The sequence below is a fragment of the Parambassis ranga genome, chromosome 17 (assembly GCF_900634625.1).
Source record: "Parambassis ranga chromosome 17, fParRan2.1, whole genome shotgun sequence".
Taxonomy (NCBI): Eukaryota; Metazoa; Chordata; class Actinopteri; family Ambassidae; genus Parambassis; species Parambassis ranga.
In genome coordinates this window covers 20,614,778-20,629,737 of record NC_041037.1, presented here as the reverse complement: position 1 = coordinate 20,629,737, position 14,960 = coordinate 20,614,778, and the positions used below count along the sequence as shown (strand labels likewise).

General features: G+C 43.7%; 1 pseudogene; it reads right to left on the bottom strand.

The window, feature by feature from the left end:
• Positions 1-8,177: 8,177 nt before the first annotated feature.
• Positions 8,178-14,225, bottom strand: LOC114450050 (maternal embryonic leucine zipper kinase-like; annotated as a pseudogene).
• Between the last annotated feature and the right edge of the window lie 735 nt (positions 14,226-14,960).

Sequence of the window (14,960 nt, the reverse complement as noted above, 5' to 3'; positions counted from 1 at the left end):
TTCACCTCTGAGCAGCAGTGAGTGAGTGTCGATGAAACAGAGTCTCTTGGTATATATCAGTAACAAGGAGGGTCATCAGGTTTTTCTACATTCCTAGAAGAGGAACAGAACAGTGATTGTGTCTTCAGCAAAATGAAACTGAAGAACGAGTGCTCTAGTGTCATCAGCTTTTACATCAATGGAGTTGGTCCACATTTATGTCAGTCTGACATGACTCAGAATCTGCCTCATTGTTCAATAAATTGTAATCTTGAGACCAGAATTTATCTACTCCTTCCTCATAAACCAACTCGGGAGGTGATCAGAAGAAACAAGGGGAATTTCAACCCTAACACATGTTAATGGTCTACAGCAGTCTATGATGTTAACCGTTGTTAAATGTATCAACAGTAGTATAAACACTTTAGTCCTTCAACATCTTTGATAACATTAACAATCTATCAACAAAGGGGTTGCTCAGGGATCAGGCTCTGGATCTCTGTATAGCGCCTTAAAAACAATTCTGATTGTGAAAGACACTACACAAACTGAACATATTCTGCCTCTGTGGTTCTAATGGCATCTGTAAAATGTTCTTGTTAGTTCATGTTCAACCTGCAAAGTGTGTGAAGAGATTATTATCTTTGTCTGGCAGCAGAGCAGAGGGAGGGTCATCAGGTTTTTCTACATTCCAGGATGACGAGCAGAACAGTGTTTGTGTCTTCAGCAAAAAAGTAACTGAAGAATGAGTGTACTGACAACATACCTGGCCGTGTGCTCAGAGACTGTGCTGAGGTGTTTACAGACATCTTCAACATCTCACTGAGCCAGGCTGTTGTCCCCACCTGCTTCAAAGCCACCACGATCATCCCTGTGCCAAAGAAGTCCACCCACACAGGAGAGCACACAGTCAGCACACCCCTCTGACCATCGACGGTGCCGCTGTGGAGCAGGTGAGCAGCACCAAGTTCCTGGGTGTGCACATCACTGAGGACCTCTTCTGGACTAACAACACTGCATCACTGACTAAGAAGGCACAGCAGCACCTCTACTTCCTCCGCAAGCTCAAAAGAGCCAGAGCCCCTCCCTCCATCCTGTGCACCTTCTATAGAGGGGCTGTTGAGAGCATCCTGTCCAGCTGCATCACTGTGTGGTACGGAGCCTGCACCGCCACCTGCAGGAAGACGCTTCATCGCATAGTGAGAGCAGCTGAGAGGATCACCGGCATCCGTCTCCCCTCTAAGACCTCTACGACAGCCGTCTCACCCGAAAGGCCCTCCGCATCACAGGAGACCCCACCCACCCTTCACACCGCTTCTTTAGTCTGCTGCCATCAGGAAAGAGACTGCGCAGCCTCCGGGCCAGGACCAGCAGACTGAGGGACAGCTTCATCCACCCGGCTGTCAGGAAGCTGAACTCTCTCCCTCTACAAAAGAACCCTGAACCTGACACCCCCCCCCCCCCCAGATAGGAACTCTTTGTACCAGCCACTTTACCAAAAAGGAACTCTGTGCACCAGCCGCTTTACCCTGTGTATTCTCTTGCACCTTTGTCATGTCATACCAGTCTCATATAAGCTGCTATAACTTAAACCATTCCTGGACTGTTTACATTACGCCAACTGCACTGTCTTGCACTATACATCTTTTGCACTGTCACTGCATTGTGCCTTCATTTTGTGCCATGTTTTTTGTGTGTGCCTCATTGCAGGTACACTTTTTTTACACTTTATATTTATCTTAAGTTTTTAGTTATATGTTATATGTTGCGGAGTGAAGAGTAACGCAATTTCGATTCTCTGTATGTCCAGCACATATAGCAGATTTGACAATAAAGCTGATTTTGACTTTGACTTTTAGTTTCATTTCAAAAGAGATATTAAAAAAATATACTAAGAAAAATACTTACAATATAAACACAGAAGTCAGTGCACAGTCCTGAGAATATAAATAGGGTCTATGTACAGTTTTCAAGTATGGAAAAAATATTGTCTTTAAAAACAATCCTTGAGTCCAGTTGCCTCGATTTAAACTTGTGGGCTCCAAGTCTGTCCTGCAACTTGGCTTCACGTGACAGATTTTGTTTCAGAGTTTCAGAGTTTGCTGACGACACCACCCTCATTGGACTCATCTCAGATGGGGACGAGTCTGCCTACAGGATGGAGGTGGACCGTCTGGTGTCCTGGTGTCCCTGGCTGTGGCCCCAGCGTACCACACTGTGATGGAGGAGGTGAGGATGGATGGCCGTGTAGAACTGAACCATCATTCTGGCTGCCACCTTGAGTTTCCTCAGCTGCCGCAGGAAGTACATCCTCTGCTGGGCCTTTTTGATGAGGGAGCTGATGGTGAGCTCCCACTTGAGGTCCTGGGTGATGGTGGTACCCAGGAAGCGGAAAGAGTCCACTGTGGAGATGGGGGTGTCTGTCAGGGTGAGGGGAGGTGATGGAGCTGGCACTTTCCGAAAGTCTACAGTCATCTCTACTGTCTTCTGGGCATTCAGCTCCAGGTTGTTGTCAGCACACCAGGACACCAGACGGTCCACCTCCCTCGTGTAGGTAGACTCATCCCCGTTGAGATGAGTCCAATGAGGGTGGTGTCATCAGCAAACTTAATCAGCTTGACAGACGGAGGCTGGAGGTGCAGCAGTTGGTGTACAGGGAGAAGAGCAGAGGGGAAAGTACACAGCCTTGGGGGGTACCGGTGCTGATGGTCCTTGTGTCCGAGACATTCATCCCCAGCCTCACATGCTGTCTCCTGTCTGTCAGGAAGTCAGTGATCCACCGGCAGATGGAGTCTGGAACATGCAGCAGGGACAGCTTGTCTTGGAGGAGAGCTGGGCAGATTGTGTTGAAAGCAGAGCTGAAGTCCACAAACAGGATCCTAGCATAGGTTCCTGGGGAGTCCAGATGCAGATGCTGCAGGATGTAGTGAAGGGCCAGGTTGACAGCATCGTCCACAGATCTGTTAGCTCTGTAGGCGAACTGCAGGGGGTTCAGGAGGGGGACTGTGATGGTCTTGAGGTGGGACAGTACCAGGCGCTCAAAGGACTTCATGACTACAGACGTCAGTGCCACAGGTCTGTAGTCATTAAGACCAGTGATCCTTTGCTTCTTGGGAACTGGAACAATGGTGGAGAATTTGAAGCAGGCTGGCACATGGCATGACTCCAGAGAGGTGTTAAAGATGTCTGTGAACATTGGAGTCAGCTCGTCTGCACAGTGTCTTAGGGAGGAGTGTCATCAGGTCCAGGAGCCTTGCGGGGGTTCAGTCTCCTGAACAACCTGTTAACATCCTCCTCCAGGATTGAGAGGGCAGCCGAGGGGGAGGAGGAGGGGGGTAAGGAGGACTCTGATGGGGTATCTTTGATGTGGATGTCCGTGTTGATGGGGTGTGGAGAGGTGTCAGGGCTGGATGATAGTCCATCAAAGCGGCAGTAGAACTCATTCAGACTGTTGGCTAATTGCAGGTCGTCAGCTGAGTGGGGGGCTTTGGGCTTGTAGTTGGTGAGCTGCCTCAGTCCTTTCCACACAGAGGCAGAGTTGTTAGCAGAGAACTGCTGCTGGATTTTCTCAGAGTACAGTGATTTAGCACTTCTCACCTCCTTGCTAAACCTGTACTTGGCCTGTTTGTAGCAGTCTCTGTCCCCACTTCTGAAAGCAGCCTCCTTCTCTAGGCTCAGCTGTCTGAGTTTAGCTGTGAACCAGGGTTTGTCATTGTTATAACTCACCCTGGTGCGTGTTGGCACAATACTGTCCTCACAGTACTGTATATATGACGTCACAGTGTCTGTGTACTTATCAAGACTATCAGTGGCAGCCCTGAACACCTGCACCGTTTACTTCCATCTTGCACTACTTGCACACTAGTACCACCTCACCGATCCATGTGGTACCTGTTACACTGTTACACTCTTTCATATCAGGGTCTATGTTTGCAATTATAACCACCACTCATGTTCTGTTCTGTGTATTGTATGTCTGTCATGTCAATTTAAAACTTTACTCTAGATTTCATTATTTACCTTGTTTACTTGACCTTATTTTATCTTATTTCATGTTAATTATTATACATTTTATGTATGCACCAATCACTAAGGCAAATTCCTATTAACGTGAATCCTCTTCACTTACATGGCAATAAACATGATTCTGATTTGGCCTGCCCCTAAGGAAGAAATGCTCAGTAAAACATCCCATGACATGGCTTTTGAGGACTCAGGGGGTGTCCTTCCTTTTGTGGTTTTGTAGCAATGAGTGCTTCCTCATTTTGGTCTTGCTGCAGCTGCGGGCGACAAAGAGGACAGGGTCAGAGTCTGAATCGCTGCATGCTTAATTCTCCTCCGTCATGATGCCGGTTCACCGTTAGCGTCACTTGGATAAGTGAACTAGTTAGCCATTAGCTGCTAGCTAACTCCGTCCAGACCTGATGCTGATTAAAATTTAAGTATGAACGTGTGGCTGCAGTCAGCTAGTTTTATACATGGGTAAGTTTGATGTATGTATTCAAACATTGATTCTGTGTGTAAAATAACTTTTGGTTGCATTGTTTAAAAAATATTATTCTGTCATCATTACATTCCGTTTCTGTTTCTCTAAATAGAAGAACACTGATGAAACAATCTGGACGTTTTCTATTTAATGTTTTATCGCGTTCTTTGTAGTCAGCAGGGGCTGATCGTTGCATCCAATCACTTAAAATGCAATTCAATGTGTGAGTAATCCAAGTATTCAGAATACGTTACTCAGACTGAGAAATGTAATGGAATACATTACAAATTACGTTTTAGGGCATGTAATCTGTATTCAGTAACTAAATACAGTATTATATATATATATATATATATATATATATTATAACTAATATTTATTTATTTTAATAATTAATAATATATAACCGTTTGTCCAATCAAACCATATGAATTTAAACGTAGTAAAATAGCTATTAACGACAGCATAGCGAACTCGCTTGTCTAATACATGTAAACATGAGCACATGGCTACTTAATATGCAGCCAGTTCGACTACGTCATCGTCATGATAACATTGGACAGTGGATCGACTTGCGTTATCAATTACGCACATCAGGTAAGAAGCTCCATGCAGCTGAAGCAGGGATTTCTGAGGAGGAAATCATTCAGCATGTGAGCGTAGAGGGAACTCTAGCTTCTTCACAGAATCTGGCATACGGCTTTTGACGCGAGATTGAAGATGCAGGTACTAATGCAAAATGCCGAAAAGATTCCATTACAACAGGTGAATGGAGGAACCTAAATCAGTGGCGTAGGAAGCATATAAAATGTGGGGGGGACACCTTTTGTGTGTGTGTTGGGGGGAGGTGTCCTGCCCCTAAAAATTATGAAAAAATATGCTGCTACAACTTAATTTCCCCACGGGGATTAATAAAGTAAATATCTATTTATCTAACTGAATATCATTTTCTTGCATTCTGGGGAATTTTAACAGGTTGTTAAACCTACACAAGTACATGCTTAACTCAATGACTATTTCAGAGACAGATTCAACAAAAACTGATTTATTTTAAACAATAATGACATACAAAAAGGAATCCCAAGCAACCATACTGGTATTACTACACTAACTGATTATACAAACCCTCCAAAAATCTGCCTCCTTCTCTCATTTGCAGAGACAAAAGACTCACAAATCTCCCTCATGTCCACCTGATCAAGTTTCTCTTGGTGAATGTGGCAGACAGCTACGCTGTTTAAACGTTTCTGTTTCATGGAAGAGCAAAGCCATGTTTTAAGCCTTCTTAAGGCACTGAAGCTTCTTTCAGCTTCAGCTGAAGAGCACGGCACAACAAGAAGCAGCCTGACCAAGACCTCCACTTGTGTGAATAGAGCACGTACCTCCGGCAACATAGCTCTGAGGGTCTCTGCTGCTTCGCTAACTGTGTTACAGGAATACTGCATTTTGAACATTGCCAGCTATACCTCCAATGAATGTTGATTTATTTCTGGGTACCTACAGACAACATCCTCCATCTTTCCAGAAATGAGCACCCCTTCTAATTTACTGAAAGTATGGAAGCTGTCCTGGTCAAATCGCTTTGCCAACAGCAAATCAACTGTATCTAACAGTTTGAAGAACTCGATTCTGAAGTATTTTTCAGTGGATGTTGGTCTGAATGCAGGTGCACTTCCTGTGTAGTGCTTTGGGGGTCTGCGGATATGGGGCATCTGGATAGACTCAATAGCTGTGTCTCATTTCAGGGTCTGCATCCTTCGGAGGACGCAGCCTATGCGGTCTCAGGAGGCCGTGTCCTCCTGAGGATCCTCCGGAGGATCCTCAACCGTTGGTAAATGGGACGGTCTGGCCTTCAAATCACTTCCTGATTGTGGCGCGACACCATAAATTTTGCCCCGGGAAAAACAAAAGCAGCGACAGCGACACAACACGGACTACACAACAAGTGGGACAACAGTGTGGATTTAGAAATTTGGAATTTTTTAATATATTTATTTGTTGTTGGAGGAAGAGGAGAGGCGGCTCCAGCGGCAGCAAAACCGGTGACGGCTCATTTTCTTCAGGCTGGGAGAGCGCAGTGGGGAGGTGACGGTAAGCTGCTGTTTAACCATATTATTGATCATAATTAATATACCAGTTACTGAGCAAACGCTAGATATATAACCAGTAGATAGACAAATATGATTAAATGTAATTTATATTTGATTCAATTGTAAGACTTGATACAGGGTCTGTTTGTAATTTTAATACTTTAAATAAATAGCTAAATGTGTACGAACCCTGCAAATAACCCTGAAACCACTGCTTTAATGTGTCATTAAGCATCAGGTCTGTCACTGCACCAGAGAATTACTGCTGGGTGGAGGAGAGTGGGGCTCCCTGCAGGACCAGCTGTCTGTCCTGGAGGAGGTGTACTGACCATCATCACCTTTGGAGGGTGAGGATACATATTTTATAGCTTTTCATATTTTAAGCTGCGTTGGAAGCCGCTCTGTTGAAGTTATTATTTTTATTTTTGCCCTTTTTAAAAACATCTTTAGTAACATGGCAGCCGCCGATCGTCAGCTCTGCAAACCCTGATGGACGATGTGGTGGACAGAGGAGACAGGCACCCCCCTCCCCCAGATGATGTCCCACTCACAGCCAGAGGACTCCAAGGTCTTCACCGTGGCATCATCCAGTCCAGCAGCACCAAGGACTCCTGCTCAGCCAAACATTTATATATATGTTCTTTGTGAATAGTATTTTCTGCTGATCTTTATAAATAATAAACTGTACATTTTCATAATGCCCACTGGTAAATAGTTAGAAATGTTCAAACTGTGTCTTTGTAAATATTGTACATAACACAACACACACACAATAAATGATTTACTGTGGTCACTGAGAAGTTGTTCAAAAGTTTACTTCAATTATAAATAGGTGAAAACACATATGTAACAAGGTTAGAGGAGTTTAAGAACACAGAGACAAGAACGATTTAATATCATCCTTTAATTTAATAAGTAACATTTAAATAACACAGAACATAAAATCACTGCTGTCCAACATCCTCTGTATGAGCTGAGGTCTGTCCGTTCTTTCTCTGCTCTCTCTCTCCTCTCTCTCTCTCTCTCTCCTCTCTCTCCTCCTCTCTCTCTCCCTCCTCTCTCCTCTCCTTCTCTCTCTCTCTCTCTCTCTCCTCTCCTCTCTCTCTCTCCTCTCTCTCCTCTCTCTCTTCTCTCTCCTCTCTCTCTCCCTCTCTCTCTCTCTCTCTCTCCTCTTCCTCTCTCCCTCTCTCTCCTCTCTCTCTCTTCCTCCCCCTCCTTCCCTCCCTCCCTCTCTCCCCTCTCTCTCTTCTCCTCCTCTCCCTCCTCTCCTCTCTCCTCCCCCCCCCCTCCCTCTCCTCTCTCTCCCCCTCTCTCTCTCTCTCTCTCTCTCCTTCCTCTCTCCCTCTCTCTCCTCTCTCTCTCTCCCTCCTCTCTCTCTCCCTCCTCTCCTCCTCTCTCCCCTCCTCTCCTCCCCTCTCTCTCCCTCTCTCCCTCTCTCTCTCCTCTCCTCTCTCTCTCTCTCTCTCCTCTCCTCTCTCTCCTCCTCCTCTCCCTCCCTCCTCTCCTCTCCTCTCTCTCCCTCTCTCTCTCTCTTCTCTCTCTCTCTCAGCTTAATACCAAATGTAATCAGCACAACATACCACAGTATTCTAGTCTATGTTTTAAAAAAAAAGACAGCTCCCTGCATCAGTCATTCTTTTCTGACAAGAAACGTCATGTTGCTGACAATTATGCTAAAGTTGACTTAAAACCAGCAGTGCTACTGTCAGGAAAGTGCATCATTCAGATACTGGATGCAGAGAGAATGTCTTCCACCAGGTGTTTGTAGACCCAGGCGTCTCCCTTCAGCCTCTGGCGGCGCACTCCGATGACCTCTGGCCTCTGCAGCATGCACACCTCTAGCTCAAACGCCATGGTCACCTTTCCAAAGTCACTGCAGGTCTGACACTTGAGAGTGTACCTGAATGATGGGTGAAGTAAATAATGGTAAAATGACTGAATTTGATAGGAGGAGCAGCATTATGAAAAAAAGGCAGGGAGGCAGCATGTCTTTCTAACCCCTTCTGCTGGAAATCGATGTTTTTCTCCGGCAGGATGGACAGGATCTGGTTGAGCACCTGGTCTGGATTGGTCTGACTGGTCAGAGTCACGTTGTATTGATCCTGGAAGGAGACAGCCATTCATCAACAAAAGTTTATCATTGTAGCTTTTCTATGAACATGGTTTATTGAAGTAAGAAAAATGAAGAAATTATGGTGAGGTCTGTTGTTTCACCATGCTTATACCTTGATTTTGCGGGGCCGTGCTGATGGGCTCGTCTCTTACTCGGGGTGAGCATAGTGATCACCTTATCTAGGCCTCTCTGCAGGGAACCAAACACTTTCCCTGCTCTCTTCTTCTTCCCACTGTCTGTGACGGCCATGTCCAGAGAACAAGGCCTGGAAAGCAAACAGTTTAGCTTAACTTCTGTCACCTGTGACTCACATGTTCTTGTTTTTTTTTCCCCCATTTCGGTCTGATTGGCCGACCAAAGACGTGTAAGGACATCGTCCCTTCACTCATCTTGTAGAGCACTCACCTTCGCTCTGGACTAAAGGCCAGTATTTCAAGGTTTGCAGCATCTTTGTTCTCTGCTGCCCTCTTCTTATTCAGCTCCTTAGTTGCACTATCACCACCTACATTTACACATCAAAAAGTAAAGAATCTAGTTAGCCATTTTCCAATATAAAGGAAGCTGTGACTGCTGCTTTTCTGGTCTCATAAATTTATCATTTCAGCCTTCTGGCACTGTTTTTCTTTTTTTGACACAAGAGTCAATAGTTCTATATTAATAGTACCAGCATTATTATTATTTGGTGTGGTTCAACTACTAACATACAAAAATGATTGAGTCATTAGGAAACTTTTAGTGTTGAAAAAAAACAGATATTATGGAGTGAATGTTTCATCCCAGTTTTAAGTAATTTAAAAGGACAAAACCTCATGGGATGGAATCAAATGTTAAACTGTAAGAACAGCTGTTATGCATATGACTGGCTGTTTTTGGCATTAGAGTTGTAAACACAAAAGGCAAAATGAGTCTCACACACTCGCTCTCTCTCTCTCACACACACACACACACACAACAGAGAGATAGGTTTTAGTGGCAAGAGAACACATGTCACTACAGCCCACGTGGGACAGTGAGCAAAGGAAAGAGACAGCTACACCTGTCACAGCACATGCCTAGGGACAGACACACACAGACCATGGTGTGTGTATGTCACAGGTAGCCTGTCTGCACTGCAGCTCAGAGAGTGGGAGGCTGTAAAGAAAGCAGGGCTGAGCCAGAGTCCGAGGCTTTAACACCAACCAGCTCAGCGGAAGCAAGTTTAGCCAAAAGAAACAAATGAGGCTGGACATCTGAGCAGAGACGTCAATATGACAAATAATTAAGCCTTTAATGACTCTCTTTTCACATTAGTGTCCTCCATTTACAGATAGGTGAATAGAATTAGCCTCCTGATTATAACCTCACCTTTGAGTTGACAGTGATAAGTGTGAGTGAATCTGAGTGTGTGTCCATTTTCTGACATAATGACAGCTAAATCACAGAAATATGAGTGGCTTTGGGATAAAAAAAATGGCCAAATAAAATGAGTTTATTACCAGAAGACAATTTACTTGCAAATGTGTGGCATGTGGATGTGGCACTTGTGATTATGAGAGCTGCATGAGACTGTGAGTGTGGGATAGATAAAGGAAAGAGGGGGGGGGGGTGGAGAGGGGCAGTTGCAAATCTAATCTAATAGGGACGGTACTTCAAGCCCTTGTTTGGAACAACAAACAATTACAGTATTCAAATAAACTGTACTAGTCCTGAAGCTCTGCATTATCTGTAACCAGGAAATTATTCCTACCTTTGGGTGTGACCGCTGTGGGTTTGGTTCCATTTTGATTTTCTTGGATAGCAGTATTCTCCTTGTTTTCACTGGTTCGTTCTTGGTCCCTCTCCTTCTTCTCCTGGCGGTGTGGTGTCGTTTTCCGCCCCCTCTCTGGGGTTGGGCTGTAAGCACACCTTTTTTCCACTGATGGAGATGCCAGCCTCTTTAGGAATCCAACATGAGAAAAGTGGTATGAGTACATTACTCTTGACAGAATCATGCTGAATGTGTGGTCTGTCTGAACAGCACATCAGCTGGACACCAAATTCATTCTCTCTACAACATTTAGTCACTGTATGGGGAATGACTGTCATCTTTAAAGACAGGTAAATGGTTATAGACCAAGAGAAGCTGTCTTGCAGAAGCATTAGCCAAGGTTTACCATGGCAGCTCCCTCCCCTTTTGCCTTTGCTTGTGAACAATCAAATACCACAAAATAAGGGTCTTCTTAGCAGCATCATAGCATAATGTTAGAATACCAAAGAGACTGTCTGACAATCAGGTCTCCCAACCACCCTTCCTCCTTCTGCTTCCTGCTTTTGTTTCAACTTTCACATACCATGTCTTTGTTTGTTCTTTCATCTGGATGACCTCTGACCCCCTGGGGTGTATGCTGTGAGACTGAAACCCAAGGGCAATCATCAATGTAATCTGAGCAAAGGTCCATAGAATCCACAATTACAGCATCTTCATCCTCGCTGAACTGAAATGCGTCTCTTGTCTGAAAATGAACACAAGAAAAAAGGTCCACAACAACATTTAGGTGCAGAGAATCAGTACAAGAAGAACATCCACCTGGCAGTAGCCCTAAATATGTGGAGTATATTGGAGTGGTCCAGAGTCTGACCTGTAGTCCCTGGTGCAGCGGAGAGCAGGAGGAATCATAGACAGCTGGTTGAGGACACAGGCGGACAGGCTTTCCCCTCTGCTTCTTTGACAGCAGCAGCAGGTAGGTGGCTGTGGTGTGGTCATAACGCCACTGTGGGAGGGGAGATGTTTTAAAATCCATCAGAAACCATGCAAAAAAATGCACACAGATCTCTTAAACAGATTTTACAGTGTAGTGAATTCACACACCTCCCTCACAAGCGCTGTGGTGCTCTCTCTCGATCGCTTCATGTTCACTGCCATCTCAGTGATACAGTCTTCATCTATGTGACCAAGCTACAAAAAAAAAGACCAGGACTATCCATTAAAGACCCAAGAGGGACACTTCTAGTTTTATGTCAACACACGAAAACAACAATTTCCAACAAATAATATTGTTGAGTATATAATACAAGGATGTTATTGTTTCAGTAAAAAACCTCGAAATCGACGAATCTTTGATTTGAAACCAAAAGAAACAAGCTACCAAAGAGAACACATATCGAAAGCAAAAGCTGTTTAAGTGTTTGTAATTGTGTGGTTTAAATGTTTGCTAATGCATGCTGTTATAGATGATCCTCTTGTGTCTTTACCAGCTGCCTGCTGTACCATTCCACAGGGCTGTTGTGGTCTTTCATCACCCAGGGATGATCCAGTAGCTGTCTAACAGTCACACGACGCTTGGGGTCCACCTACAGGACACACACAGACACTGCAATTCAACATGTACACTGTGTCTAAAACTATAATACAAGAACAGTTCAGAAACTGATTATTTATGTGAGATAGATATTAATATTGTAAATTCCCAAAACAGACTACTGTGCTTTACTACAGATAAAGATATTAAGTGTACATTGTAAAAGAGGATGGCTCTGTTTCTTTGAAGAAGGACCTTTTTTCCTTGATGTCAGATAGGGTTTTCCTACAGGGAACTGACACCACACTGAATCAAACCGTCAAACTCCATTGACAAAAACAGTTTAGTTAACAGATCTGAATTCCCCCAATGTTAGTTGCCTACAGTAAACAAGCACTTCCTGTGTTCTGCAAGGTGAAATGGACACATCAATAAATGGCAAGTTGGGCAATGATAATATCCCCATTATAGCAATCAATTAGTGAGTGACAGAGATTTTTTTTCCACTGGACCTTTTTTCAGTTGGCTATTTTCTATATTTTATGTTCTTTCAACATCTGTAGATGATGCATGTAGGAATATGGACAAGAACCCCATTCTACCTTGCTTGTGTCAAAAAAGGATAAGGTCAAGATAAAACACAAATAAAACAGCAAACAAACTGACTGAAATGTACCTGCATCATCTGGTTGAGGAGAAGGACGCTCCCTGGAGAGAGCCAGTGTGGGTTGTCATATTTTCCCCTCTGAAAAAAAATATCCACGTCACAAACACTTCAGGAAAAACAAACAATATTCCGGCACTAGCTTAGACTGTAAGACAAAACAACGACTGTCGGTCATGGCCACAAATTATTTAGCAGCACCTCCATAACTTCAACCAATATGCTGGACACACAGCAGAGCTCTTACTGTAATCTTCCTGTAGAGGACTACACAGTTATCATCGTCAAAGGGCAGGTCTCCACAGAGCAGAGAGAACAGCAGCACTCCCATACTCCATACATCAGCCTGGAGGTTACACATTACACAGCAGTATTTCAGCTTCAAGCTCAGTTGTACCGAGTCATGCACCAGTGAATAAGATCAAGAAACCAAGAAGAGGCAGACGCAGCAGAGCAGGCAGGTAATAATTGATCTTTTTTAGTGGAGATCCTGAATGTAAACACAAAGGTTTCTACATGTTAACATTCAACAGTATGCATGTCCTACCTCTGAACCAATATAAGCTCTGCCCTGGATGAGCTCAGGTGCAACGTATGCGGGGGTCCCACAACATGTCATCAGCTCATAACCCAAACCTCCCTGAGAAAGAGGAAACGTGATATGTAGACCAGTATGTGACAGTTTTACCTTAAAGATCAGACTTTTTCATCTGATGATGTACCTTAGGTTTGGCACACAAGCCGAAGTCAATGAGCTTCAAGTTATGATCCTCATCAATCAATATGTTTTCCTAAGATTCAGAGACACAAACATTAGAATCAAGTGTAGTCAAACCCAGACAAACATTTTGTGGTATCTGGCTGTATGATGAGGACTTTTACTGGTTTTAGGTCTCTGTGTGCGTATCCTTGGCTGTGTACGTAGGCCATGGCAGACACAATCTGTCTGAAAAACACCCTGGTGTCCTCTTCCGACAGACGGTCCTTTGCTATGATATAGTCAAACAAATCTCCACCTGGGCAGTGCTACAAAGAAGGCAAATATATGAACATAAGATTGTTTTATTCAGAGTCACACATCATCTCTGTCTGTTCGACCTTTACCTCCAGCACCATGAATATCTGGGTGGAGGTCTCTATGACCTGGTACAGCCGACAGATGTGCTGATGACTCAGGTTCTTCATGGCTTCAATCTCCAGCTTCACACGAGGCAAGTCATCCTGTAGAGTTAGAAAGTGAAGGTGCTTTCAACATCGGTTAAATGTGATGTAAACACAGCCGTGTTTATTTTTTTGTTTTGTACATTTTCAAATGGTCCTGCAGCTTGAGGTCATGGTTTGTGTAAGTTTTGTGTTGTACACTTCAGTCAGACTCACCCCGAGATCTTTTTTATTAATGATTTTAATGGCAACCTTCTCTCCTGTCAAGATGTGACGACCCAACTTGACTTTAGCAAAGCCTCCTAAATAAAACACAGCGTCCTTTAACACACAATAGAAATGACACGAAACGACACAAACTGCATTTAGTCCTGAAATTACCCGAGCCGATGGTCTCATAAACCTTGTAATATTTGTAGAGCTCTTCGGCTCGGAACTCCGTCGTCCTTTCCACGGGCATGCTTCCTGCTCCAGCTACACGATAAACCTCCTTCATACGAGATAAAAACAAGGTTTGAAATTACCAACAGGCTTACAAGAACACTGAAATTTGCAGCATTAACATCGCTAATACATTTTAACACTGTAATCTTTATGATAGAGAGTTTAAATACACTCTCTGATAGTTAAGCTATAATTAGTTTGGTTGCCCAGCAACCAAACCAGGCAATCAAACTCTTGTTCTTCTACGTCTTTATTAGTTTGATTGCCGTTGCTAGGCAATCAAACTCTTGTTCTTCTACGTCTTTATTATTATTAGTTTGATTGCCATGGCAATCAACCTAGTGACTTCATACTGTTCTTGTCTTCAGCTGTTTCTCTTTCATATCTTCATAATATTAAAACATTTTCTACTTTTCCAGATAAGAGCTTCATCTTTCTAAATTCTTAACTGTGTTTCAGCAAATTAAGTTCAGATTGCAGATTCTCCAGCAATTCAGAGCAATCACTCACATCAGCGTTCAAAGCAATGCTTCAGCTGCGGCAATCAAACTTGCATTTTCTTCAGGAAATGCTTTTCTAGTTCATATTTATTTCTCTAAAAGAAGTTTGGACATTAGGAGGGTTAGAGATGAGAAGAGCTTGTTACTTACTGCAGTGAAGGATGATGAGGTGAAAGGATCCATCTCTTGCAGGAAAATGCAACTTCTTTACAAGAAGAAACAACGGTGAGTACTCAGGTTGGTGAGTTGTGTCCCAAAAGACTGAA